Below are 25,578 nucleotides of genomic sequence, written 5' to 3' on the forward strand. Positions count from 1 at the left end.
GTGACAAAGAGGGTAGATGAGGACAAGGCAGTTGGTGTTATCACTCTGGATTTTAGTAAAATGTTAGATAAGGTCCCTCACGGTAGTTGGTGTAGAAGGTTCAGGCACATGGGATTAAAAACTGGCTTAGTGATAGGAATGAGAGGGCGAGAGTAGACGGCAGTTTTCAGACTGGAGGACTGTGATCAGTGGAGTGTCTCAGGGTTCAGTAACTTTGCAATGTGTGGTCAGTGATTTAGACCAGGATGTTTATACCAAGGTGAGCAAATGTGTGATAATATGAAAATGTGTACTACAGTGGACAATGACGAAATATCCTTCTCTTTGGTAAACTCTGCAGTAAAAGTGTTGGGATATCATGTTGAAGTTATACAAGATGCTGGTGAGGACACACTTGGAATATTGCATGCAGCTTTGTTCACCTAGTTATAGGAAGGAAATTGTAAAGTTGGAAAGGGTATGGAGGAGATTTATGGGGTTGTTGCCAGGATTTGGGGAGTTCAGCTATCGTGAGAGACTGGAAACACTTGGCCTGTTTTCTTCAGAGTAGAGAAGGTTGAGAGGGGATTGCGTTGAGGTCCATAAAATCATGAGGGGCATAGATAAGGTGGATAGTTAGAGTCTGTTTCCTCGAGTTGGAGACTCTAAGATGAGAGGGTACAACTATAGGGTGACAGGATGGGATTTAGAAGGGATGTGAGGGGATAGTTCTTTACTCAGAAGAGGGTGGGCACATGAAATGAGCTACCACTCAAAATGGTGAGGGCAGGGATGGCAGCCTCCTTTAAACAACATTCAGGCAATTTCGTGGGCAGGGGATTGAAGGGGTCAGGGCCGAATGTGGGTGTTGGGATAAAGAAAGAGGGCATATTGTTCAATGCAGACAAGATGGGTCTGTAAGTCTGTTCCTCTGCTCTGGGACTCGATTTTACATTCACATTTTTCTTCAACAGGTTCAGATAGTGAAATATGAGGTTTTTTTGCCATGGAAAATGGTTATACTTTGATTATAATTTTCTTTATTGGTTGAAACAGGCATCGTTTGGAAGACAGTGCACTGGAAATTTGCTTGAGAAAGGGGGTGGCTTCATTCAAATGGACCTGAATGGATTGTGTGATGATTCAAGAGATTTGCTGAGACCTCCACAGTGACCTGGGGGGCAACATTGTTACATCTGTAGTTATTAGAATGATTGAACGATTTTAACAACACTTTGATTCCATTGCAGGTAGAAATCGAAGATCGGAACAGCAACTCACCAACCCCTGATCTTCAGCACAAGCCATGAAAAACCCGTTTTGTAACGTCTCTCTGATGGGAAATGCATTTGCAGGATAGACATTAAAACATTGATGCATGATGCAGGCAATCTTGTGTTTTTGTGTCAAATGCTTTAGTCAACGTAACATGGGGGGGCCTCAGCAATACATTTGGAGAATTGCCAGAATTTTGGATGACAAGTAGTTAAATCCATGTTAGTGTTGCAGGCTGTCCTGCATCATTGTCCATCTCTGAATGGCCTCCAGATGCTGATAGTCCCTCTTGTGAGGGTTTACTCACTGAACAGTTCAACACAAAGGTCTAAAAATTACACCAGGTGGGAATGAAAGAGGTAGAGGTATTTACTGGTCAGACAGGTATGTGGAGGGGAAAGGGGGTGGAGATTACTGGTCAGACAGGTGTGCGGAGGGGGAGGGAGTAGTAATTACTGTTCAGACAGGTGTGTGAAGGGGAGGGGGTGATATTTACTGGTCAGACAGGTGTGTGGAGGGGAGGGGAAAGGCCTGTGGAGGCCAGTTTCTGTGATGTTGTGTTCCATGGTTCTTTGGTTCTAAGGTTCCATCCATATTCACCAGCCAACCTGCTGCCCATGGGTAGGCCCTGCAGATGCCCAGGTGGTTGTGACAAAGACAAGAAGACCATGAATAGCATTCCAGAGAGGCACATACAACATGGATAGTTATGACTGAAGACCGTATGAAGTTCAGCACACCCGTACCCCTTTCACAAATTGTCACTCAGTGTGAATTCCAAGAAGATCCATGATTACAGTATGGAATATAAGGCAGAAAGTGCTTGAAGGACCATCGGAGTCAGGCAGCATCTTTGGAAGGAGAAGCAATTGTCCTGCTATTAGATTTTGAAAGTGAAAAACGGGCATGTTTGGAGATGTATAGATGAGAAGGAGTGGTAAGAAAGCTTCTGATTAGGTGAAGTCTCGAGAGAAGAAATCTGCCCAAAGGGAGGATGAATTGCTGAAAGGCTTGGCTGGTGGTCCTCACTGGAGGTGGAATAGAGGGTTAAATTGAACATTTTCCTTGGTCTTGTGGGTTGAAAAAAAGGATGCTGCATCGCAGACATTTTGCCCCACACACTTCACATATATCAATAAAATTGAAAGAGAAAATTTACTGGGACATTGCTGAGACTTTATTCCCTGGAATGTCAGAAAAATGAAGGGAGATTTGACAGAGATATACAAGATTATGATGGGTATAGTTAAAGTGATTGGAAGTAGGCTTTTTCCACTGAGATTGAATGAGATGAAACTGGAAGACACGAGTTAAGTGTGAAAGGGGAAAAGTTTAATGGGAACATTACGGGGAACTCCTTCACACAGAGAGTCATGAGAGGGTGGAACAATCTGTCATCTGAAGTGGTGAATGAAAGCTCTATTTTAACATTTAAGAATAATTGGGACAGGTACGTGGATGGGAGGGGTGTGAATGGATATGGGCCAGGTGCAGGTCAGTGGGACAAGGCAGAATAATAGTTCAGCCCAGACTAGATAGGCCAAAGGTCCTGTTTCTGTGCTGTAGTGTTCCATGGTTCCTATTGCAGAGTGTGTAAGAACAATGGTGTTAAGGTTGTATGGGATTTTAACTTTTTAAAAAAATTATTTTATTTAAGAATTTTAAAACCACATCAATGTATACATGTTCAATAAAACTACAAGAAAAGACATACATGTGGTGTATGTATATATTATATAACTTCAACAACCCTCAGCTCCATTTACGACTCTTCCAACCTTCATGTCATCTGAAAACTTACTGACCCTGGAAGTCTTCATCCAGGTCATTTATAAACATCACAGAGAACTGGGGTCCCAGAACAGATCCTTGTGCTACTCTACTAGTTACCGACCTCCAGGCACAATACTTTCCTTCCACTACTACTCTCTGCTTTTTTCCTGAAAGCCATTTTTTTTACAACCACACAGCCACTGATCCCATGCCTTATGCCTTTCTGGATGAGTCTCTTGTGGGGGACCTTGTCAAATGCCTTGCGAAAATCCATGTAGACCACATCTACTGCTCTAGCCCCATCAATTTCTTTTGTAACCTCCTCAAAGAACTCAATTAGACTCATGAAGCATGACCTTCACTTCACAAAGCCATGCTGACTATCCTTGAGTGGACTGTACTTCTCCAAATGCTATCCTTAATGTCAGAAATAAAACTTCTCACACATGAGTCTCTTTAAAACTGATGACACGACAAGCTTTATTTACAAGTCTGCAGAGTTGGACTCAACTGGTTTCTCACCAGTTAAGCCCCGATACATACAGTGCATTGATTTTTATACCCTTATTGTTTGCCCTTCCCCTTCTTATTAATACTGTTTTAATTGGTTAGTATTGCAAAAGCATTCTAAGTATAACTGCATTTTTAATTATCACGTTCGTTACGTACGCTGCGAACTCTACATACACTAAATTCTGTTTCTCACCCTTCTTATCAATCTTTTGTCTCCTGCATGTCTCTCACTATGACCATGAAAAGATATGTTTAAAAAAAACATATCCAGCTGAACCTTTTGTCCTTGGCTGCTAGTAAGCTCCCTGTCCGTTCTGGCTTCCCTGTTTATGATTAATCATCACATTTTAACTTAAGTCATTTTAACCTAAATTCTCTATATAACACTTAAGAATCCTATCCCTTTAAGAATCCTCTCCATTAGTTTTCACACCATTGACTTAAGACTCACCGGTCTATAATTCCCAGGATTCTCCTTATTACCTTTTTTAAACAAGGGGACTATATTTACCATTCTCCGATCCTCCGGAACCTCCCCTGCGGCCAAAGAGGATTAAAGAATCATAACTACTGCCCCAGCTATCTCTTCTCTCACTTCCCACAGCAACTTGAGGTAATCATGTCCGGTCCCGGGGACTTATCTATCTTGATGTTTTTAAGAAGATCCAACACTACGCTTCCTTAATCTCCACATTGTCCAGCACACAGACCTGTTCAATTTTGACCTCACCATGATCAAGGTCCTTTTCTCTTGTGAATACTGTTAGGTCTGCTTTGTTCATGAATGAGTGAGACAAACACCAGGCTGAGTCGAAATCAGGGTTCTTTGTTCTTTATTACCGGATTGTAACACTTGCGACTAACAAAGTTAGTCGGAGAATGCATTCTGCCGTTATCAGCAAAATGGTGATTTTTTATACCCTTGGATATGTGCTTAGAACATCATCATATCATTACTTGTCCAATGACTAAAACTGTTGCTATCCTTTCCCTGCTAGCTTCCTGCCTCTCAATCCATCAATGTCTCTCTTATCTTGTAAGTACAAGGATGCATTCTGTTACTCCTTAGTACTGGGTGACTCCTTCTCCGGTCCCATCTCATGATGTTTTACCTAACAGGAGTACAAGGACACCTCCCCTTCTTGTTACTGCCCTGTACAGGGTAACTCCCTACACATTCCCATCTCATGATGTTTTACCTTACAATCCCTCCTTTGTCCTCTTTAGAGGACAATCTCGCCCTGACTATGCTACCACCGCGTAACATTAGTTCGCCTATTATTGCCAAGCTCTATACGGGTTCTGTTCACAGGGTAGTTCGGCTGGTGGGCGAGGGCTCCCCCAACCCTCCTTTGCGTACACCCCCCATCCGTCACCCCGATCCCATTGCCCGTTTACAAGTTTCATCCCATTTGCCCCCAAGCAAAAAACTAGCTAACCCCCCGTACATTAGTAAATTCCCAAGTTAACATATGGTCTACAATCTAATTCATAATACTTGTTCTACAATCTGATTAATAATGTTTGTGTTACAATCAATGTTATAATATTTAGGTTACAAGCAAGGTTAAAATTATATGTGTAACAATCTAATTCACAATCCCTCCTTTCCATCACATTCCCCTTCAGACTCCAGATCGATCTCAGCAACTTTCTCCGCCTCCTGTAATGTGAGATAGTCTTGCTCCACAGCCTGCACAGCTTGATATTTCGGAGGCAGTTCATCACGGTCAGCAAAGGCTTTCTCTATGGTCCTCGTGACCAGCGTTCGAATGCATGGAATACAACAACAGCCACAAGTGATAAAAATTGATACAGAAATGAACAAACCCAGCAAAAGTTGTCCTAACAATGTGCTCCATCTCCCAAACACTCCCTGTAACCAGGATAAAACAGGATTGGAGACTCCAGACTGGGCTTTTAATTCTTTCGCCAATGCCCTAAGTTTCGTTAACCCCTTAGTGAGTGATCCATCTGGCCCTGTGTTATTAGAGATAGAAGTGCAGCATAGATCTCCAAACATAGCACACACTCCACCTTTCTCTGCCAGGACCATATCAATCGCTATCCTATTCTGAAGTGTCATAAGGGAAGTTTCTGACAGTTGTTGATGTATTGCCTCAACAACGTCCCTGGTCAAATTTGCAAGGCGCTGGACATTATAGTGAATAAGGTTGATCCTATTAACATTTTTATTTACAGTGATGGGAAAAATTGCACTAAAAACAGGAAAGCTTTCAAACCCAGCTGCAATCTCATCGGCTAATTTAAATTCGTCCGGAATATTCCGGGCTTGGCCAATGGCATCAATCCATACCCCATCAGGGTTCCTTCCTCCCGGCCCCAAGAGTCCAACACTCCTCCTTTTCCTCCACAGCCAACTCTCTGTGTGGCGCAATTCTAGGGAATCCTCGTCTCCCTCCTGCCTTTTGACAATCAGCACTGGCGCATTAAGGGTTACTAGAGCACACCGACCATCCCAGTTAGCAGGGAGCCAGTTGTACAGCACTCTTCCTCCACAAAACTCATCTGTGTAGTCATTCAATCTGCTACAAGTCTCCTTAGTTTCAGATTCATTTTTTTTGTTATGGGACCTCAAAATCATCCCCTGTATATGTTCATGATAACCAGTAACCTGTTTGGCTGCCCTGTCAGGCACCCATGTGGCGTTTTCCCTGCTAATAGTAGGTCGTCTACATACTGAATCAGTGTAACATCTTCCGGGAGCTTTAATTTCATTAGGATTTCGCTAAGGGCCTGATTGAACAGTCCTGGACTGTCCTTATAACCCTGAGGTAATCTAGTGTATGTGTACCGATGTGCTTGGTAAGTGAAAGTTAACCAGTCTTGCCATTCCTCAGCTAAATTCAAGCAGAAGAATGCGTTTGCCAGATCAATGACAGTATAGTATTTGTGCTCTGGACTCAGAGCCCTAAGTGCTACATATGGGTCTGGGACTGGTCTCCCGATGGTCTTGGTAGCCAAGTTAATTTCCCGGAGGTCGTGTACCATCCTCCAGTCTTTTCTACCCTGTTTGGGAACAGGCATGATGGGCGTGTTCCACATACTGTCAAGTGCCGCCCTTAAAACCCCTGACTCCATTAACCCTTCTATCGTTCCTTTAATACCCTCCTCCTGACTGGGCGACAAGCGGTATTGTTTTCTCCATATTGGTTTCTGCCCGGGGTTGGCCAATTCTAGAAATACCTCTCCTTTTATTACTCCCACATCATAGGGCCCCGTTGTCCATATATGTGGACTCAGATTAGAAAGATATTTGTCTGAGTCTCTGTGATCAATATTTTCTCCTTCTATGGCTCGGTCTCTTTCTACTTTCTCATTCACAACCTGGTCCCATGCTTCAATATTCAGTCTGACAAATTTTCCTCCCTCCGAGGTGGAATATCCCGGGATTTCTGTCTGCCTGTATTCACACCCTATCGCTTCCTTTACCATCAGACCCAGCTGTCGAGCGTGATGATCTTTGGCAATACCCAAGGTCACATGAGGCACACTTTCTACTCCTAAGCAGAACCACTCCATTTGTTCTTCTGTCATGACAACCATAGCAGCTATTCCCTCCTTACCTACAAAGATAAATGGACAATGTATCGTTTCTGTCTTCCCTTCTTTTAGAGAGTCCCACCTCTCCTCATATTCCTGGTCCGGGTGGATGGTGTAGTTTAATGTAACATGCATAGGATCTAGTGGATAATGGTAATCCCCATACCGTGGAATACTGGCCCTCCACTCAAAAAACTGTTTAATCAGCCCTGGGCCTGGTTCATCATACAGTAGCCGACTCCAGAAAATACTAACCTCCACAGAGTCTTCTGAAGCGTTAGATGGGGTCATTACTATAAACTGTCCTCCCCTTCTTATTGTATCCCCTGGGTATGTTAACCAAAGGCCCTTCTCAGAACATTGTATGGTTATTCCTAGTTTGGTAAGAATGTCCCTTGCTAATAAATTAATGGGGCAACTTGGCACAACCAGGACAGGCGTTTTAACCCTTTGTCGTCCAAATGTCATGTCGATGTTATCTGTATAGGGCTGTGTTTCCCTTATCCCGGAGAATCCTATTGTAGATAATGTTTTGCCCGAAAATGTGCTCCCTGGGGGTTTTTTAATCACTGTCGTAACTGCTGCCCCTGTGTCAACCATAAATTCAATTTTTTCTCCATTTACCGTCCCCCAAATTTTTGGTGGCTCCCAGGGAGGCGTGATTTTTGATTCTCCTGGGCACCTTCAATAATCAAATTCAGCACCTTCCTCAATATAGTCATTACACTGAGGTGCCTGGACTTGTTGATCACTCTGCCACCCCCCGATTCTCTGGGGCCCATCAATGTGTCCACCCCTACCCCTTGCTTGTCCTCTTAAGTTTCCTCCTCTTCCCCGATAGCCTCTCATAGAGGGTAATCTTTTTCCCCTTGTTCTCCCAGCCTCCGGACAGTTCCGCTGGTAGTGTCCAGGATTTTGGCAGTACCAGCATACTGCATGTTCCCCTCTATACATTGTACCTAGCTGTCTTTCCCAACCATTTCTTACTTGGGGTCCCGGATTTATCACTGGCCCCATGACCTGTGGGACTATCTGTTGGGCCGCTAATTTAACCCCTATATGTTCTATGGCTCTCACCAATTTATCGGTTGTTTTGTCCACCTCCTTCTGGGACGCACTTTCTGACTTAGCATGCTCTGATTGACGATGTCGTTTGATTGCATGTGTCAGGTGTCTTTTCCACAAATCCTCTGACATTGTCTCTAATCCCACAATGTCCCTTAATTTTGCTTGAACCGTAGCAGGTAGTCCGTTTATTATCCCATTACGAAAGTGAGCCCTTCCTAAGGGGCTGTGGTCGGGTCTTTCTCCAGTCCCTGTTTCCCATAAGTCCCATGCTCGAGTGAAATACTCGTGTGCAGTCTCTCCTTCCTTTAGTTGAAGGGTTACCAAGGCATCCAAACTATAGGGTGTAGGAAATGTTTCTCTAAGTGCTTCCCAAAATTTATTCCAAAGTGGGTTAAATTCTATTTCATCCCCCAATTTACTGCTTCTTACAATTTTCTCTATTTGCTTCAGGGCCCCTTCTGCCTTTAATTTTATCATGATAGTTCTGACATCTGCGAGTGCTAATTGTTCTTGGCAGGTTTCTCGCTCAAAACAAGAAATCCATGGACTAGCCCCATTACTCAACGGAGGTAGTTTTTTCATTAAACTCTCTAAGTCCATTCGTGACCAGGGTACATATTTTTGAGTTCCCCGTCCCGTGATCAGTAATGGGCATTGATATCTCAATTTTGGGGATTTCTGCTCCTTCTTTACTCTTGGCATGCATTTATTTATCCCACCTTGTTCTGACTCTTCTTTGTCACTGTCACTGTCCCTATCAGTTTCCAATGTCTCAGGGTCAAAGGTATATTGGTCACGTTCATCTCTAAGATAATCTTTTCGGCCATAGTTTAGTTGTTTCACATCTTTCTCTTTTGTTCTAACTATGTCCAGGTAGGCATGTCTATTTTTCTCCCTCCCGAGTCTTTTCCTTCTACTTTCCTCCCATGGTGGATCGTATCTCGTTTCCTCATCTGTACTACACTTTTCGTCCTTTACTCCTATTACCATTCCTTCAGCTTTAATTTCTCCTGACAGTGTTGTAGTTATCTTTTCCACTTCCTTCAATACACCTACCATTAATTCTTTTTGATCCTCACTGATCTGCCCCAGCACATTAATATCTCTGTTTAAGTTTTTAATGTTATCCTGAACCTTTTTCATGTTCCATTTCTGTATCTCTAACTCCTTTTCTATTTTCTTGGACTCCAGAGGGGTCTCTACATCTATTACTCCCCCTTCTATTTTTATTAAAGGGGCCTGTACCTCGTCTGATGTGTCCCTATTCCCGTGGTTCTTGTCACACCCCAGTGTCTCAATATCTGGATATAAGGGACGTGACTCCAGTATCCCATCTGGGGTGTCAGAGAGAGAGAGAGAGAGAGAGAGAGAGCATAGCGAGAGAAAGAGATAGAGAGGCAGATACACAGAGCACAAGAGATAGAGAGAGAAAATGCCTTGCACTGGCCCCACTGGGAGAAAAGTCTTCAGATTAACACTTTCGTTTCAAAGGTTTTAAAAGGTTCTCATCCTGTGATCACTGGTCTGGATCAGATTGGGTCTCCCACCACTGGGAACTATCACTCCTTCCTTCCCTCCCACCTCGAGTGAGCTACACGTCAGCCCACAATGTCTGCCCTGATCCCGCAATGGTGGGGGTGCGGGAAAAAGGGAGGGAGAGAGGATAAAACAGGATCCCATTTGATGCGGAGCTGGAATTGTGGGCACAAAATTAAAACCAAATTGTATTTCTCTGCCCTGCCCAACCTGGGGATTTCAGGGCAGCACCGCCACAGATTGGGATTGGGAGGGGGAGTGGGTGAGAGAGGAGGGGGGGGAGAAGAGAGAGAGGGGGAGAGAAGAGAGAGGGGGGAGGGTGAAAGGAGGGAGGGAGAGAGCAAACCCGGACACTTCGTGGCTGGAAACTGGAAACAGGCACTTTTCCTTTCCCTTCTGTGTTTTGTTTCTTCCAGCTTATCTAAGCCTCTACGTTTTAAAATTTTTTTCCTCACCTGTCAGGAACATCTCAGTGCCCCCGGGTAACCAACCCCTCTTCCTCCAGCGATCTACACATTTTCGGAGCATTTTTTGTTTTTCCAATGCCGCATTACTGGTATTTCGCTCCTCTAATTCCTGATTAATTTCCTTAATAACTTGGTCAAAAGTCTTAGCAGGCAACTGTACAGCCATAGCTGCGGGACCGCTTTCTAATGCCTGTTTTAATTTAGGTTTTTGTCCGTTTAGGGGATCTATGTCAACGAAAATTGCTTTTAAAAATGTCTCCTTGCAAGCTGGATGACTAATATCTTTTAAAAGAACAGTCTCTAAGTCTTGTCCTCCAATTGACTTCAGACTGTCCTGTATACTCTGATTGCTCGTTTTCCACTCTCTGTTTTCCCAAAGGGGTCTGAAAGTTAAATTACAACTAGAAAACCAAATATTTGGGCTATACTTTTGTCCTGTTTCCCTGTACCAATCTATGAATTTACGTAACTTTATCTCCTTGGTGATGTTGGGAATACCCTCATTTAACTTATCAAAAGTATTTCGAATAAACTGGGTGTCTCTTAGGAGTTTGTCAACTTTTTCATTAATATCTCCTACCTGATCCGGACACAGCTGTCGCAGCCTTCTGTCGTCGTTCTTGTTCACCGGGCAGGCGTCCCTGAGTACTTTTTTTGTTGTCTCAAGGTCTCTAGTGTCTGCTGTGGTATTCCACCACGGCGAATTGGGGAAATAAATTCTTAACTTCTCAAGTGTACAGACATTATCATACCTACCGGACATTTATAAGTCAGTCTCTCAGATACAATTGAGGCCAATAAGCCTGAACCTTTGTTTTCTTTCAAAGCCCAACCTTCACGTGGGAGATTTCTCCTCTTAATAACCAGTTTAGGGCAGAAAACTCAGGTCCTCAATTGTTTATAGACCACCTTCTCACTCTATTGGACTTTGCAACGACACAATAAAGACTTTTAAACTCTAGTAGTTTCTTGCGAAGCACTTAATAAATGTCATTCAAACACCTTAAGGACTTTTATCTTGTCTGTAATCACTTACGTGTTACAATCCTGGCATGCGACCTTCAATTGTGGTCGTCTAATTTGTCCGATCTCCAGTTCTTACTGACAATCATAAAGATTTTTAAAAAAAAAGAGAATTTTGTTAAAACAGGCTTCTCTGGACCTTTTTATCAGCCGGCTGAGATGATTGTCAGAAAAAACAGAAACCGTCGTCCAGTGTTCACTCACCCATCACGTCGTGGTCACCAAATTGTTAGGTCTGCTTTGTTCATGAATGAGTGAGACAAACACCAGGCTGAGTCGAAATCAGGGTTCTTTGTTCTTTATTACCGGATTGTAACACTTGCGACTAACAAAGTTAGTCGGAGAATGCATTCTGCCGTTATCAGCAAAATGGTGATTTTTTATACCCTTGGATATGTGCTTAGAACATCATCATATCATTACTTGTCCAATGACTAAAACTGTTGCTATCCTTTCCCTGCTAGCTTCCTGCCTCTCAATCCATCAATGTCTCTCTTATCTTGTAAGTACAAGGATGCATTCTGTTACTCCTTAGTACTGGGTGACTCCTTCTCCGGTCCCATCTCATGATGTTTTACCTAACAGGAGTACAAGGACACCTCCCCTTCTTGTTACTGCCCTGTACAGGGTAACTCCCTACACATTCCCATCTCATGATGTTTTACCTTACAATACTGATGCAAAATATTCATTTAGGACCTCCCCAACCTCGTCCACCTCAAGGCACTTATTCCCTCCTTTATCCTTTAGCAGCCTCACTTTCATTCGCATCATCCTTCTGTTCTTCACATATGCATAGAATGCCTTGGAGTTCTTAATCCTACAAGTGAACACCTTCTTATTCCCCCTTCAAACCATCCTAAGTCCTTTCTTAATCTCCATCCTGTCTCCCCCAGAGTTATCGAGTGTCTGTTGTTACAGAGTTCTGTGTTGTGTATTGACCTATGTGTTGTGTGGCATTATCTTAAAAAGTGACAGTTTGCCTTTGAGAGCCAAGGTGAAGGGGACTGCAGAGATTGAGAGATGCGCTGGGCATGTGCAGATGATCTAGAAATTTCTGGACTTGGAAGACAAACCGCCACTGGGTGTGGCTGTGAAGTGGAAGGAGGCCCAAGCAGGAATCATTGTCTGGGAGGCAGTTTAGAATGTTAGGCATTTTAAAAGGGATGAACATTCCGAAGGCAGCCAGAAGGATCTGGACCAAGCCATTGTTCCTATCTGTGCAAGCAACACAAGAAGACAACTTTGAATTTTGTGCTCTCTCTATCTCTTTCAAAGTTCTTTTGACTTCAGTTTACCAAACAAACTGAATTTTGTTTATGATCTTTGCTTCGGTTGAGATCAAAGTTTTGTGAGTCTTGTGTGTGTTTTGTGTTTGTTTTGTGTCTAAGTTTTTCTGTGGGCTGGTTGGAAATATAACTTAAACTTTAATTACATATGTTATATTTAGGCTGGGGAATTTATTAGTTTTACACTGTTATAGAAATTTGCATAGTGGGGCATGGCAAGATGGCATAGAGGGCAGACGTGCGGTCCTAATCCTCCCCAGTCAGTTTTTTTAAACACCCATTTTTAAACTTTAATTTAAGTATATGTTTTATTTTTACTTCTAGTAGATTATTTGTCAAAAATGGCAGCTAATATTAAAATACCTAAGACACAATTACAGAAAAAATGACTTTTTAAAAGAGCTGAAGAACTGAGGCCTACCTGTCCAGTTGGAACCATGGAGTTGCCGTCTGGAACCTCCAAGCCACTGAGAACTCCAGCTAAGTTAGGTATTATGCTGGCGCCAGTCTTGTCTCTGCAAGATGACGCCAGGTTGCTGACAAGATTGGCCATCGTTGACCCACACGTTCGCAATGTTGGGCACGCGGACGACCCGACTGAGAAGAGAGCCCTCGAGCCTGCACTGCCATCGAGGGAGCCGAGGGCATGCAGGATGGTGTTGGAGACCACCCCTGTGCAGTCCCTGGTCTTACCGGGCATGCACGGTGCCTCCAGGGTCCATGATTTGATGGGACCTGTGTGGTCTGCGGGGGGGGAGGGGCCTGAATGGCGGCGCCCTGATGTTGTCGGGGTACCATCATTGGGTGTACTGACCTGCAGTCGCACAGGAAAAGACTTGACAACAGTGAAACAAGAAGATTTACCTATAATGGGCAGTTCACAGGAACAATTGGAGGAGGAGTTTGCAGAAGGTAGACCTCAAGATGTGGCATTGGAATCTGGATTGAACTCTATTTCTACTGTTCTGGAAGAGGTGGCCTATCATATGGATAATATCTCAACGAATGACTCAAGTGACAACTACAATGTTTAATATGTCTGAAGATATATCTACATTTAAGAGAGATGTTAATAAATGTCTTACTTCAGTGGATGTAGTACAAGAAAATTTAAAAAAATTGAGACAGCTTTTTCTGAATGTAAAGAGCAAGTTGTGTGTAATAAGGATAAAATAGAGCAAGTGGAAGATTCATTTGTGGATTGGGGAATCCAGAAGAGAGATTCATTGAAAAAGATTGATTTTCTGGAAAACGAAAGTCAGAGAAATAATGTAAAAACTGTGGGCCTTCCAGAAGATATTGAAGGAGCAGATCCAAAAAAAATTTTTAAGGACAGGATCCCCGATATGTTGGGAAAAGAGTTCTTTCTGGGTGGTTTAGTATTGGAGAGGGCACATAGAGCGCTAAGGAAGAAACCAATACTGGGACAAGCATTGCAAGCAATTTTAATTCGGTGCCTGAATTATCAAGATAGAGAAATGATTTTGCAGTTGGCGGGACAGAAGGCAAAACAAAGTCAATCTCCAATGATGAGTCAGAACAATAGAGTTTTCTTTTATGCAGATTTGAGTCAAGAAATAATTAGACATCGACTAGAATTTAATTAGGCTAAAGATATGTTGTGGCGGAAAGGATATAAATTTGCTTTTCAATACCCTGCTGTGTTGAAGGTTTTTTATGGCAATTATCAATCTCAATTTTTTGAGAATGATCATGATGTATTGGTTTTTGCTAATTCATTACCAGATCTACGTAGTCAGGGAAGAGTCTCGCCATCATCGCCTAAAGGAAGGGCCAATGGAAATAGAAATGGACAGAAGGAAAGAATGGAAAAAATGGGAAAGATGGAAAGAAAGAGGTTTTGACGCATAGTCTTAATGATGTTGCAGATCTGAACCAGTCATTGGGACTGGAGTCGTTGGGCTGAATATTTTTATAACATTGAACTGTATTTTATATATTGTATTTCTGGCTGGGGGAGGTGGATGGCACTAAAATCTTTGATAGTCATCTGCCACTGGTGGGGTTTACCACACCCAGTTTTTTAGGGCATTACTACCTTTGGGTGATTTTTTCCCTTTTTTTGGGTAACTAATTATATTCCTTTTTATATAATTCTTTTTTTTTATAATATTAGGGGAGAGAAAGTGAATTTTGTTTATTAGCAGGAGAGTGATTTTTTTGTATTAAGTGATTACATTGTTAGTTTGTTAAGATGTCTAGTTTGAAATTTGCAACTTTTAATATTCAGAGATTAAATAATCAAATTAAGTGAAAGCGAGTTTTAGCCTATATTAAGAAAATGAAAATTGATATTGCTTTTTTACAAGAAACACATTTGACTGAAAAAGAGCATTTGAAATTGAAAAGAGATTGGATTGGTCATGTGCTTTTTTCTTCATTTAACTCCAAGGCAAAAGGTGTAGTGATTTTAGTTCATAAGAATTTATCTTTTGAGTTGTATACTGTGGAGGGGAATGCTGGGAGGGTTTTAAAAGTGGACTGTAAAATCTTTAACCAACTTTGGACTTTACTTAATATCTATGCACCTAATGTGGATGATGAATGTTTTATTTCAGATGCTTTTTTGTCATTAAGTCAAGCTAATGAAAATATTTTAGTTATGGGGGGGATTTCAATTGTGTTTTGGATCCTTTGATGGATAAATCCCCAAAATGTATTAGGAAATCAAAGATGGCGATACAAATTGGGGTAGATATTTGGAGGAGGGTTAATCTTACAGTGAAAGATTTTTCTTTTCATTCTTCTTGACACGATTCATTTTCTAGAATAGATTTTTTTAAATATTGGCACATTTACAAGGAAAGGTTTTGCAGGCAGAATATAAGAGTAGAGTTATATCAGATCATTCTTTATTATTTTTTCCTATGAAGGTTCAGAGGTAGAACGTTCATCCTATAGATGGAGATTTAATACAATGTTGTTGAAAAAATCTGAGTTTGTTACTTTTGTTGAGGAACAGATTGGTTTTTTTCTTAATTGAAAATGCTAATTCAGTTAAAATTCATTTTGTGTTATAGGATGCATTAAAAGCTTACTTAAGAGGGTAAATAATTAGTTATACTACTAAAGTTAAGAAAGGGTATATGGCTGAAAGTCTTGAATTAGTGAAGCAAATTCATGAACTGGAGAAGGAATTTCAGAAGATCAAAAAATAGCTTTAACTAAATTGAAACTGAGATATAATACGTTACAGACTTATCAATTTGAATGTTTACTTAATTGATCCAAGCAAACATATTATTAGTTGGGTGAAAAGGCACATAAAGTACTTGCATGGCAATTAAAGAAGGAACAGACTTCACGGGTTATTAATGCTGTTAAAAATAATTCAACAGTTACCTATAAACCTCAGAAAATTAATGACCAGTTTTATTCATATTATAAAAAATTATATACTTCTGAGGGGAGACGGGGCAATGGATCTAGTGATTCTTTTTTATCGACATTAACGTTGTCAGCATTAGAAGAAGAAGATATTATAGATTTGGAAGCTTCATTTACAGAGTTAGAGATTAAGGTGGCTATGTTGGAAATGCCTAATGGCAAGTCACCAGGTGATGACAGGTTTTCAGTGGAATTTTATAAAGTTTTTTTATGAAGATTTATCTTCGGTGTTTGGGGAGGTATTACAACAAGTGACTGAACATTATGAGTTACCAGAATTTTGTTCCAGTGCTCTAATTACTGTAATTCCAAAGAAAGATAGAGATCTGTTAAATGTGTCTTCATATAGACCTATTTCTCTATTGAATGTGGATTATAAAATAATAGCTAAAATGTTAGCAAATTGACTTGCTAAATATTTGCCTAAATTGATACATGTAGACCAAACAGGTTTTATTAAAAATAGATATGCTTCAGATAATATTCTTCATTTAATTAGTTTGGTCAATGCATATCGGCAGCAACCCAACCATCCAATGGTGGTTGCACTTGATGCGGAAAAAGCTTTTGATAGGATTTTTTATTTAAGGTTTTGGAGAAGTTTAAATTTGGCCCTTTTTTATTGGTTGGGTTAAAGCTTTATATACAAACCCTACTGCTAGGGTGGTGACAAATGGACAAGTTTCATCATCATTTAAATTGACACGTTCTACCCAACAAGGTTGTCCATTGTCACCATCCCTGTTTGCATTGGCTATTGAACCATTAGCTCAATTCTTTATTAGGCAAAATAAACATATACAAGGGATGAGAGTTATGGATGAAGAGTATAAGATTATTTTATTTCCAGATGATGTTTTGATATATTTAATAAACCCAGAAAAATTTTGCCACATTTATGAGAATGTTTATTACAGTACGGATCATTATCTGGATATAAAGTTAATTGGGATAAGAGTGAAATTGTACCAGTTGGTGATGGAGGTTATTCAGTATATAAAAATGTTATTAATTTGAAATGGTCAGATAAAATTAAATATTTAAGAATAATTGTGAACACTAAATATCAATCTTAATATAAATTAAATTATGTACCATTATTGAAAAAGATTAAAGCAGACTTAATTAAGTGGAAGGACCTTCCGTTAACTTTAATTAGTTGGGTTAACTGTATTAAAATGAATATCTTTCCACGTATTCAATATTTGTTTCAATCAATACCATGTTTTCTTACAAAGAACTTTTTTCAGGACTTAAATAAAGTCACTAGGGAATTTTTATGAAAAGGTAAATTACCTAGGGTAGCATTAACTAAACTTACTTGGAAGTATGAAATAGGTGGATTACAATTACCTCATTTTCAGAACTATTATGAAGCAGGCCAATTTAAATTAATTAGTGGTTTGATGGATCTGGATCGACCTCCAAGTTGGGCTAAAGTTGAGATGACATGTGCTCCTGAAATTGCAATGCATCAATTTATATTTTGGTGGAATATAAATTTGTTAAGGGAGTATAATATGCCAATATTAAAACATTTATTCATGTTATAGACAAAAAAAAGCTTATAGGATAAAAAGGTAAATTGTCTATTTTAATACCATTATATAAACCTGCATAGGAGAAGGCCACTCCGATATAAAACCTACGACCGAAGGACCTCGCTGCCATGTCCCAGCTTGCTTGGCCACGGCACACGAACCATGGGTGTAAAGGGTGGGGCCAGTACTGCGTACACTGCACTCCACCTAAAAGCTCCTTTGCGCAGGCCAGAGGACATGTTAAAAACCCAACCCCAACCCCAACCAACCAATTTTCCCTTGCAACCACTGCAACCATGTCTGCCTGTCCCGCATTGGACTTGTCAGCCACAAACGAGCCTGCAGCTGACGTGGACATTACCCCTCCTTAAATTTTCGTCCGCGAAGCCAAGCCAAAGAAGAATATAATCAGCTTATTCCTTTTTCAATATTTAATAGTCATTTAAAGAGTTGGGATTTTAAGGGTATAAAAACATTTTAGGATTGCTTTGTAGAAAGACAGTTCCTTTCTTTTAATCAATTGAAAGAACGTTTTGATATTGCGGAAAACTCTTTATTTGTTTATTATCAAATTCGATCCTTGGTGAAAAATATGTGTGGTAGAGAGATAATTTTACCTGTATTGTCGGAATTCAAGACTTTGATTTCTTCTATACCAAACCCATCCGGTCTGCTTGAGTCAGTCTCCAGTAGTCCGCAGCCCAGCGTGAGTCTCGGACAGCAGTCTCCAGCAGTCCACAGCTTCCATGGGCTCCTCACTTTGAGTTGCCAGTACCTCACTGCATGTAGTGGTTCCTCAGCTGCAGAGCCCCCTCACTGACCCCACGGGTCTTCTCTTAGGAAGGAAAAGATGAATTATGACTGGAGGTTAGCGAGTAATATCAAAGAGGATACCAAAAGCTTTTTAAAATATATAAAGAGTAAAAGGGTGACCAAAGTGGACATAGGAATCCCAGGTGTGCATTGCTAATTTTTTAGATACCAGAGTTGACCTAGATAATCTGGATAGAAACAGAGGAAATACTCTGTGTGTGTGTGTGTGTGTGTGTGTGTGTGTGTGTGTGTGTGTGTGTGTGTGTGTGTGTGTGTGTGTGTGTGTGTGTGTGTGTGTGTGTGTGTGTGTGTGTGTGTGTGTGTGTATGTGTGTGTGTGTGTGTATGTGTAGTTGTAATGGAGGATTAAAACCATGTGCCCAGATGCTTTTTGCATATGTGGAACTGACAACACTGGGGCCACTCTCAGGTCACCTTACTGTCAGAACTAGCAGATATAATTAAATTCAGCCATGGGGATTGATCTGAAGATACACTTTGAAATGGAATTTCACTGTGAGGCCCAGGGAAAGCAGTTGTCAAATGCGACACTCTGAAATTGACGAATTGGTCACAACCTGTCTTGCTCGAGAAGTTTGTATCTACAAGATAAACCAGGAAATCATAACATCCTGGTTCCATAATAATTAATCTTCTAAATTGTAGGATAGTATGTTCAGCTTTGATTTTGACTGACAAATATTAGAAGGAGTAGGCGCATGATTAATTGTTTTTGGGGTATATAAGCCTGTTGTCCTGCTGCTGAAGTTTAGACTCTCCGAGGGGTGGGAACACCCCTTGTCAAGAAGGAAGAACAGCCAGAGTCCGAGCAACGTCCCGGTCAGGGGAGGTGGAGAAGCTGCTACCGGCGCCCTGACAACCTACTACAAGTGTGCAGTCGTTGCCTCGCTTCGGCAGTTGGGACCAGTCCAAACATTGATAAGTATAGTTGGGAAGGGTTTACATATTGTAGTGTGAAATCAGCTTTTGAATTTGTAATAAACATTTGTATAAACTGAACTGCTCTCGGTGTGTGTGTCTATTTTCTTTTGGTAGCTCAAACACTGTGACCAATCTAAAACAAACAAAATGAGAGGTATAAGTTTACCCAAGACAATTGGCGCTGCGAGCAGGATTGGTCTCAAGATGCTTCGCCGAAAGAAAGAGGTGAGCCCTGAGCAGTTCTTAATTCCTGGATGGACTTCCAAAGACGATGGGTTTGGCATGTTGGCCAATACCCTGTCTTTGTTGGGACCACCCATTAGTTGGGATGAGAAGTTAGACCCATCAAGTGCACCTCTGGGAGAGCAGGTTGCCAGTCTCCTTCGAGAAAGTAAATTTCCTGGTAAAAAGGGGAAGCTGACGGATGGTTTTTGGCTGCTGGCCACAGCCTTACACCACTCCATTCAGCGTGAAGCAGAATCAGTTCAAAGAGAAGTAGAATCTCAGCGCAAGAGAAAGCAATTAGAGGAGGAGCTAGAAACCATGCGACAACGCTGTTCCATGATGAGCGAGATTGTTCGCACCAGTCAGGACAGAGCCAAAAAATGGGAAGATAAGCATGTCCAAACGATCTGCCGTAATATTAAACTCTGGCAGCAGCTCTATGCAGATAAGGAAAGGCATGGAGTAGAACCCGATCCATATCGTATTCGTGCCATGATAAGGAATGGTGACGATCCTGATGTAATTGAGGATTGGGATGGGAATATCTGGAATGACAATGGTAATGATGCAGATACTCCCCAGCATGTGTCTAACATACTACCCTCTCCACCTGCTGTTCACGCCCGCCCTATAAGGTAGCAGATTTCCCAAACAAAAGGAAGAGGAGATGATGTAAGGGTAGAGATTGAAAGGATAGATACCCCGGTCTCCCACATGGACCCAGGGGAAAATACCCAAACCCCTGCTTATGCTCTATGGCCTACTCCCTCCACGGGATGGCCTCGACCTCCTCCCCTAGACTGGGTGGAGGGCCCTGCGGGCCAAAGTGGGAACAGGGGTCGGAAGGAGTCAATGATCTCTGTAAAAGAGCTGGCTGCCATTGGAGATCGATTTAGGCAAAAGGCAGGAGAAACTCTGACAGCTTGGCTCCTGCGTGTCTGGGAACAAGGAGGGGGTAATGTATTTTTAACCCCTGAGGAATTGTTGGGATTAGGAACATTGACTACTGATATCAGGGTCACTGCTGGGCTGTGGGGTAGAGGGAGAGAGATAGATTACTTACTTACTACTCTCGGGGATGCCCTGCTATGAGTATACCCCTCACCAATAGATTGGGATTTACATTTGCTAAACAATTAGAGAACCCCAGAGGAGGGTATAGCAGTAATTCGTCAACAGGTCCTGGCCTCTGCCTTGTATGCAGGGCGTTTGAGGCTGTGGGCACACGGGTGGAGCCCTGATGAAGATATTCACGGCCGGAATGCATACCAGATTGGTTCATTCCGCCTAACCCACTGTATGGGAACTGGTTCTGTCTGTAACTCAGCCCCAATCCCTGATACAATCAGGAACCTATCAGCTCCTGAGGCCATTTGGGGCATTTTCTCTCTGTAGACTCATGGATCTTGGTCCCAAAATCTAGTTCCCACAAGCCAGCCTACAGCAGACCGTGGCCTGAGTTCAGTCCCTGCGCCTCCGAGCTCCTTGCTGGTCCACTGCTGTGGCCTCCCACCCTGTAGGAGCCTCTCCTAGTCTTATCCTTCTCAATTGGGGGAGGGGGTGGGTGGTGTGTTCTCCTGCTCTGGGGTCCTGTGCCACTCCGCTCTTCCCCACAGCCCACACCATTCATGGTCTGGGCTGCTGAGTGTGGAGACCACCATCCTGCCAAAGAACTCTCTGGATTTTTGATTACCAAGCAGGCAGACCTATAGCTTTTTTTTCCTGCACCCTCCAGGGCCCCAAACTCTGACACTCTTCCATTGAGAAAGAGGCCCAGGCCATTAATGAAGCAGTGTGTTATTGGAGGCACTACTTAGCTGGAAAATTATTTACCCTGTTGATTGACCAATGTAACGACAAGATTCTGAGGTAGAGAATCAAACTCTCCATCTACAACTATGACATCTTGTATTTTTCTGGGTTCCTTAACGACCTTTCAGATGCCCTGTCCCGTTGGACCTGCACCAACATGCAATCTGATCGACTACAAGCCTTCCATAATGAACTCTGTCATCCTAGGGTCACCAGGCTTTTCTACTTTGTTAAAGCCTGAAACCTTGCCTACTCCATTGAAGATATCAGGAAGTTTATCAGAAATGTCTGGGTCTGGGCAGAGTACAAATCACACTTCTACTGGCCAGGCAAGTCACACCTGATAAAGGCCACTCACCCCTATGAATGCCTCAGCATTAATTTTTTTTTCACACTATGAAGCATATCGATCAAATTACATACAATCATTTCCCTCTTAAATATACACAGTGGCATTTTCTCCCCTTCCCCCCCCCCACCTTCCCTCCCTCCTTCCCACCCTCCTCCAAAACCATTAAACATTCAACATATACAATACAATAAAACCATTAAACAATGTCATCACACAATGAAAATAAATAAGAAAATTGTATCATCTACTTTTACACACTGGATCAAGTTGTTTTACCTTCTCATTCTATCATTTTAGGGGGTGGAGGTCCGCAGTAGGACCTCTCTGTTGTGTTCCATGTACGGTTCCCAAATTTGTTCAAATAATGTGACTTTATTTTTTAAATTATATGTTATTTTTTTTCCAATGGAATACATTTATTCATTTCTATGTACCATTGCTGTATTCTCAGGCTCTCTTCTGATTTCCAAGTTGACATTATACATATTTTTGCGCTTTATCCAGTTTGAGGCCTAATTCTTTACTTCTTATATTACTTAGAAGAAAGATCTCTGGATTTTTTGGTATGTTGATTTTTGTGATTTTATTTAATACCTGCTTTAGATCTTCCCAAAACTTTTCCACTTTCTCACATGCCCAAATTGCATGTACTGTTGTTCCCGTTTCCTTCTTACAGCGAAAACATCTGTCTGATACTGTTGGGTCCCATTTATTTAACTTTTGGGGCGAGATATATAGGCTGTGTAACCAATTATATTGTTTCATGCATAACCTCGTATTTATTATATTTTTCATAGTTCCAGAGCATAACTTTTCCCATATTTCATTTTTTTTATCTTTGTTTAAATCTTTTTCCCACTTTTGTTTGGGTTTATAGCTTATTTCATCATTTTCCTTCTCTTGCAGCTTGATTTAGATGTTCATTATAAATCTTTTTATTATCATTGTGTCTGTAATCACATATTCAAAGATGCTTCCTTCTGGTAATCTCAGTCAGTTTCCCAATTTGTCCTTTAAGTAGGTTTTCAGTTAGTGGTTCGCAAACATTGTACCATGAGTTATTCCATATTTGTACTTCATTTGTTCAAATGTTAATAAATTATTTCCAAAAAAAACAATTTTCTATTCTTTTAATTCCTTTTCTCTCCATTCTCTAAAGGAAAGGTTATCTATTGTGAAAGGGATTAGTTGATATTGCATCAATAATAATTTTGGTAGTTGGTAATTTGTTTTTTTTCCTTTCTACGTGAATCCTCTTCCATATGTTGAGTAAATAGTGCAGTACTGGTGAACTTCTATATTGCACCAGTTTTTTATCCCACTTATAAAGTATATGTTCTGGTACCTTCTCCCCTATTTTATCTAGTTCTATTCTTGGTCCAATCTGGTTTTTCTCTTGTCTGATAAAAATCTGATAGATACCTTAATTGTGCTGCTCTATAATAATTTTTAAAGTTTGGTAGCTGCAAACCACCTTGTTTGTACCATTCTGTTAATTTATCTAGCACTATCCTCGGTTTCCCCCCTTTCCATAAGAATTTCCTTATTATTCTCTTTAGTTCATTGAAAAATTTCTCTGTTAAGGGAATTGGTAACGATTGAAATAGATATTGTATCCTTGGGAAGACATTCATTTTAATGTATTTTACCCTCCCTATCAATGTTAGTGGCAATTCATTCCAATGTTCTAAATCATCCTGTAATTTCTTCATTAATGGGTGATAATTTAATTTGTATAGGTGGCCTAAATTATTATCTAATCTAATACCTAGGTATCAGATTGCTTGTGTTTGCCATTTAAATGGTGATTCTTTTTTAAACTCTGTATAATCTGCATTATTCATTGGCATCACATCAATTTTATTTGCATTGATCTTGTACCCCGATATTTCTCCATATTCCTTCAATTTCTTGTGTAGTTCTTTTATTGATATTTCTGGTTCTGTTAAGTATACTATGATATCAACTGCAAATAAACTGATTTTATATTCCTTCTCCTTTATTTTTATCCCTTTTATTTTATTTTCTGTTCTTATCAGTTCTGCCAATGGTTCTATTGCTAAAGCAAACAGTGAGGGAGATAGTGGACATCCCTGCCTAGTTGACCTACTTAATTTAAATTGATTCAATACATATCCATTTACTGTCACCTTCGCCAATGGTCCATTATATAATGGACCAATTAATATATTTTTCTGGTAGGTTGAACCTCTGTAATACTTTGAATAAATAATTCCATTCTACCCCGTCAAAGGCTTTTTCTGCGTCTCAAGCAACAGCCACTATTGGTATCTTATTTCCTTGTACTGCATGGATTAAATTAATGAACTTACAGACATTGTCCGTTGTTCGTCTTTTCTTAATAAATCCAGTTTGATCTTGTTTTACTATTTTTGGTACACATTCAGCCAATCTGTTTGCTAATATTTTTGTTTTATCTTATAATCTGAATTAAGTAGAGATATTGGTCTATATGATGCTGGCGTTAGTGGATCTTTCCCCGTCTTTGGTATTACTGTAATTATTGCAGTTTTACATGAATCTGGCAAGTTTTGTGTTTCTTCTATCTGGTTCATTACTTCCAGGAGAGGAGGAATTAATAACTCTTTCAATATTTTATAGAATTCTATTGGGAATCTATCCTCTTCAGGCATTTTATTATTCAGCAGCTATTTTTAATATATCCTGTATTTCCTCTATTTCAAATGGTTTTATCAATTTGTTTTGTTCCTCTTCTTGCAATTTCAGTAGTTCAATTTTGGCTAAAAACTCATCTATTTTGTCTTCTTTCCCTTCTTAGCATGAATTTGAAGGGACCTCTGCCCTTCACTAACCACAACAAGTACTTCAAACTTGTTGATGAGTACTCCTGCTTACTATTTGCCATTCATTGCCCAGACATGATGAAGGCTACCGTCATGAAAGCACTGCACATCATCTTTACTCTAATTGCATACCTGACCTACATCCACAGTGATGGGGGGGTCCTCCTTTATCAGTGATGGGTTGCATCAGCACCTGTTGACAAGGGATATGGCCATCATCAGGACCACCAGTTATAACCCCTGAGGGAATAGCCAGGTAGAAAGTGAGAATGCCAGTGTTTGGAAGGAAGTCCTCCTAGTCCTCAAGTCAAAAGGCCTACCCATCTCCCACTGCAGAAGGACCTCCCCGAGACACTCCATGCCTTTATATCCCTCCTATGCATCGCTACCATGCCTCACCACACTAAAGAGTGTTTTCCTTCCTCAGGAAGTCTGTGTTGGGGACCACACTGCCATCCTGGTTAATGTTCCAGGACAAGTCCTACTCTAGAGGCAAGTAAGGAGCCATAAGGCCAACCTACTATTCAAAAGGTTCCATTTACTCCATCCAAACCCCAGTGGCATACCTGGATGGGCAAGAGGATACTGTCTCTGTCCGGGACCTGGTGTGCGTGAATCCGGGATCCCTACTGACCACCCAGGATGGCCTCTTCCCATGACTACCTACCATATACCAAACCCAAAACCTGCCCCAGCTTCCCCATCTCAGCCATCAGATGCTCAGCCTACCGACACTCAGCCTGCTGACAAACATCACATTACCCAGGAACTGGCAGCTGACCCACAGCCGCCACTATGGCAGTCACAGAGGCAGACAAAACCACTGTACTGACTGAACCTGTGATGAACACTAAACCCATTTCTCTACTGGACTTTCTTTTAAAAGAGGAATTGAATGTTACGATACCACCGTATTACTATTGGTTACTATGTCTGTGTGTATGGCTGGCCCACCCCCATGCTGACTGTACCAGTAACTCCTCCCCTTGGAATCCCCTTATAAAGGGTGCTCTGCCCAAACCCCTCCCTCAGTATGAGCTCTAAACTCGGGCCAAGCAACATGAGTATGCATACAGTTTTAAGCAATTAAAAGCCTATCGTTCAGGCAATTTCAATTCTTTGAAGTTAATTGAATATGCATCACTTTTATTCTGAAGTTATGCCAACACTGAAC

This window comes from Narcine bancroftii, chromosome 1 (genome assembly GCF_036971445.1).
Source record: "Narcine bancroftii isolate sNarBan1 chromosome 1, sNarBan1.hap1, whole genome shotgun sequence".
Classification (NCBI taxonomy): domain Eukaryota; kingdom Metazoa; phylum Chordata; class Chondrichthyes; order Torpediniformes; family Narcinidae; genus Narcine; species Narcine bancroftii.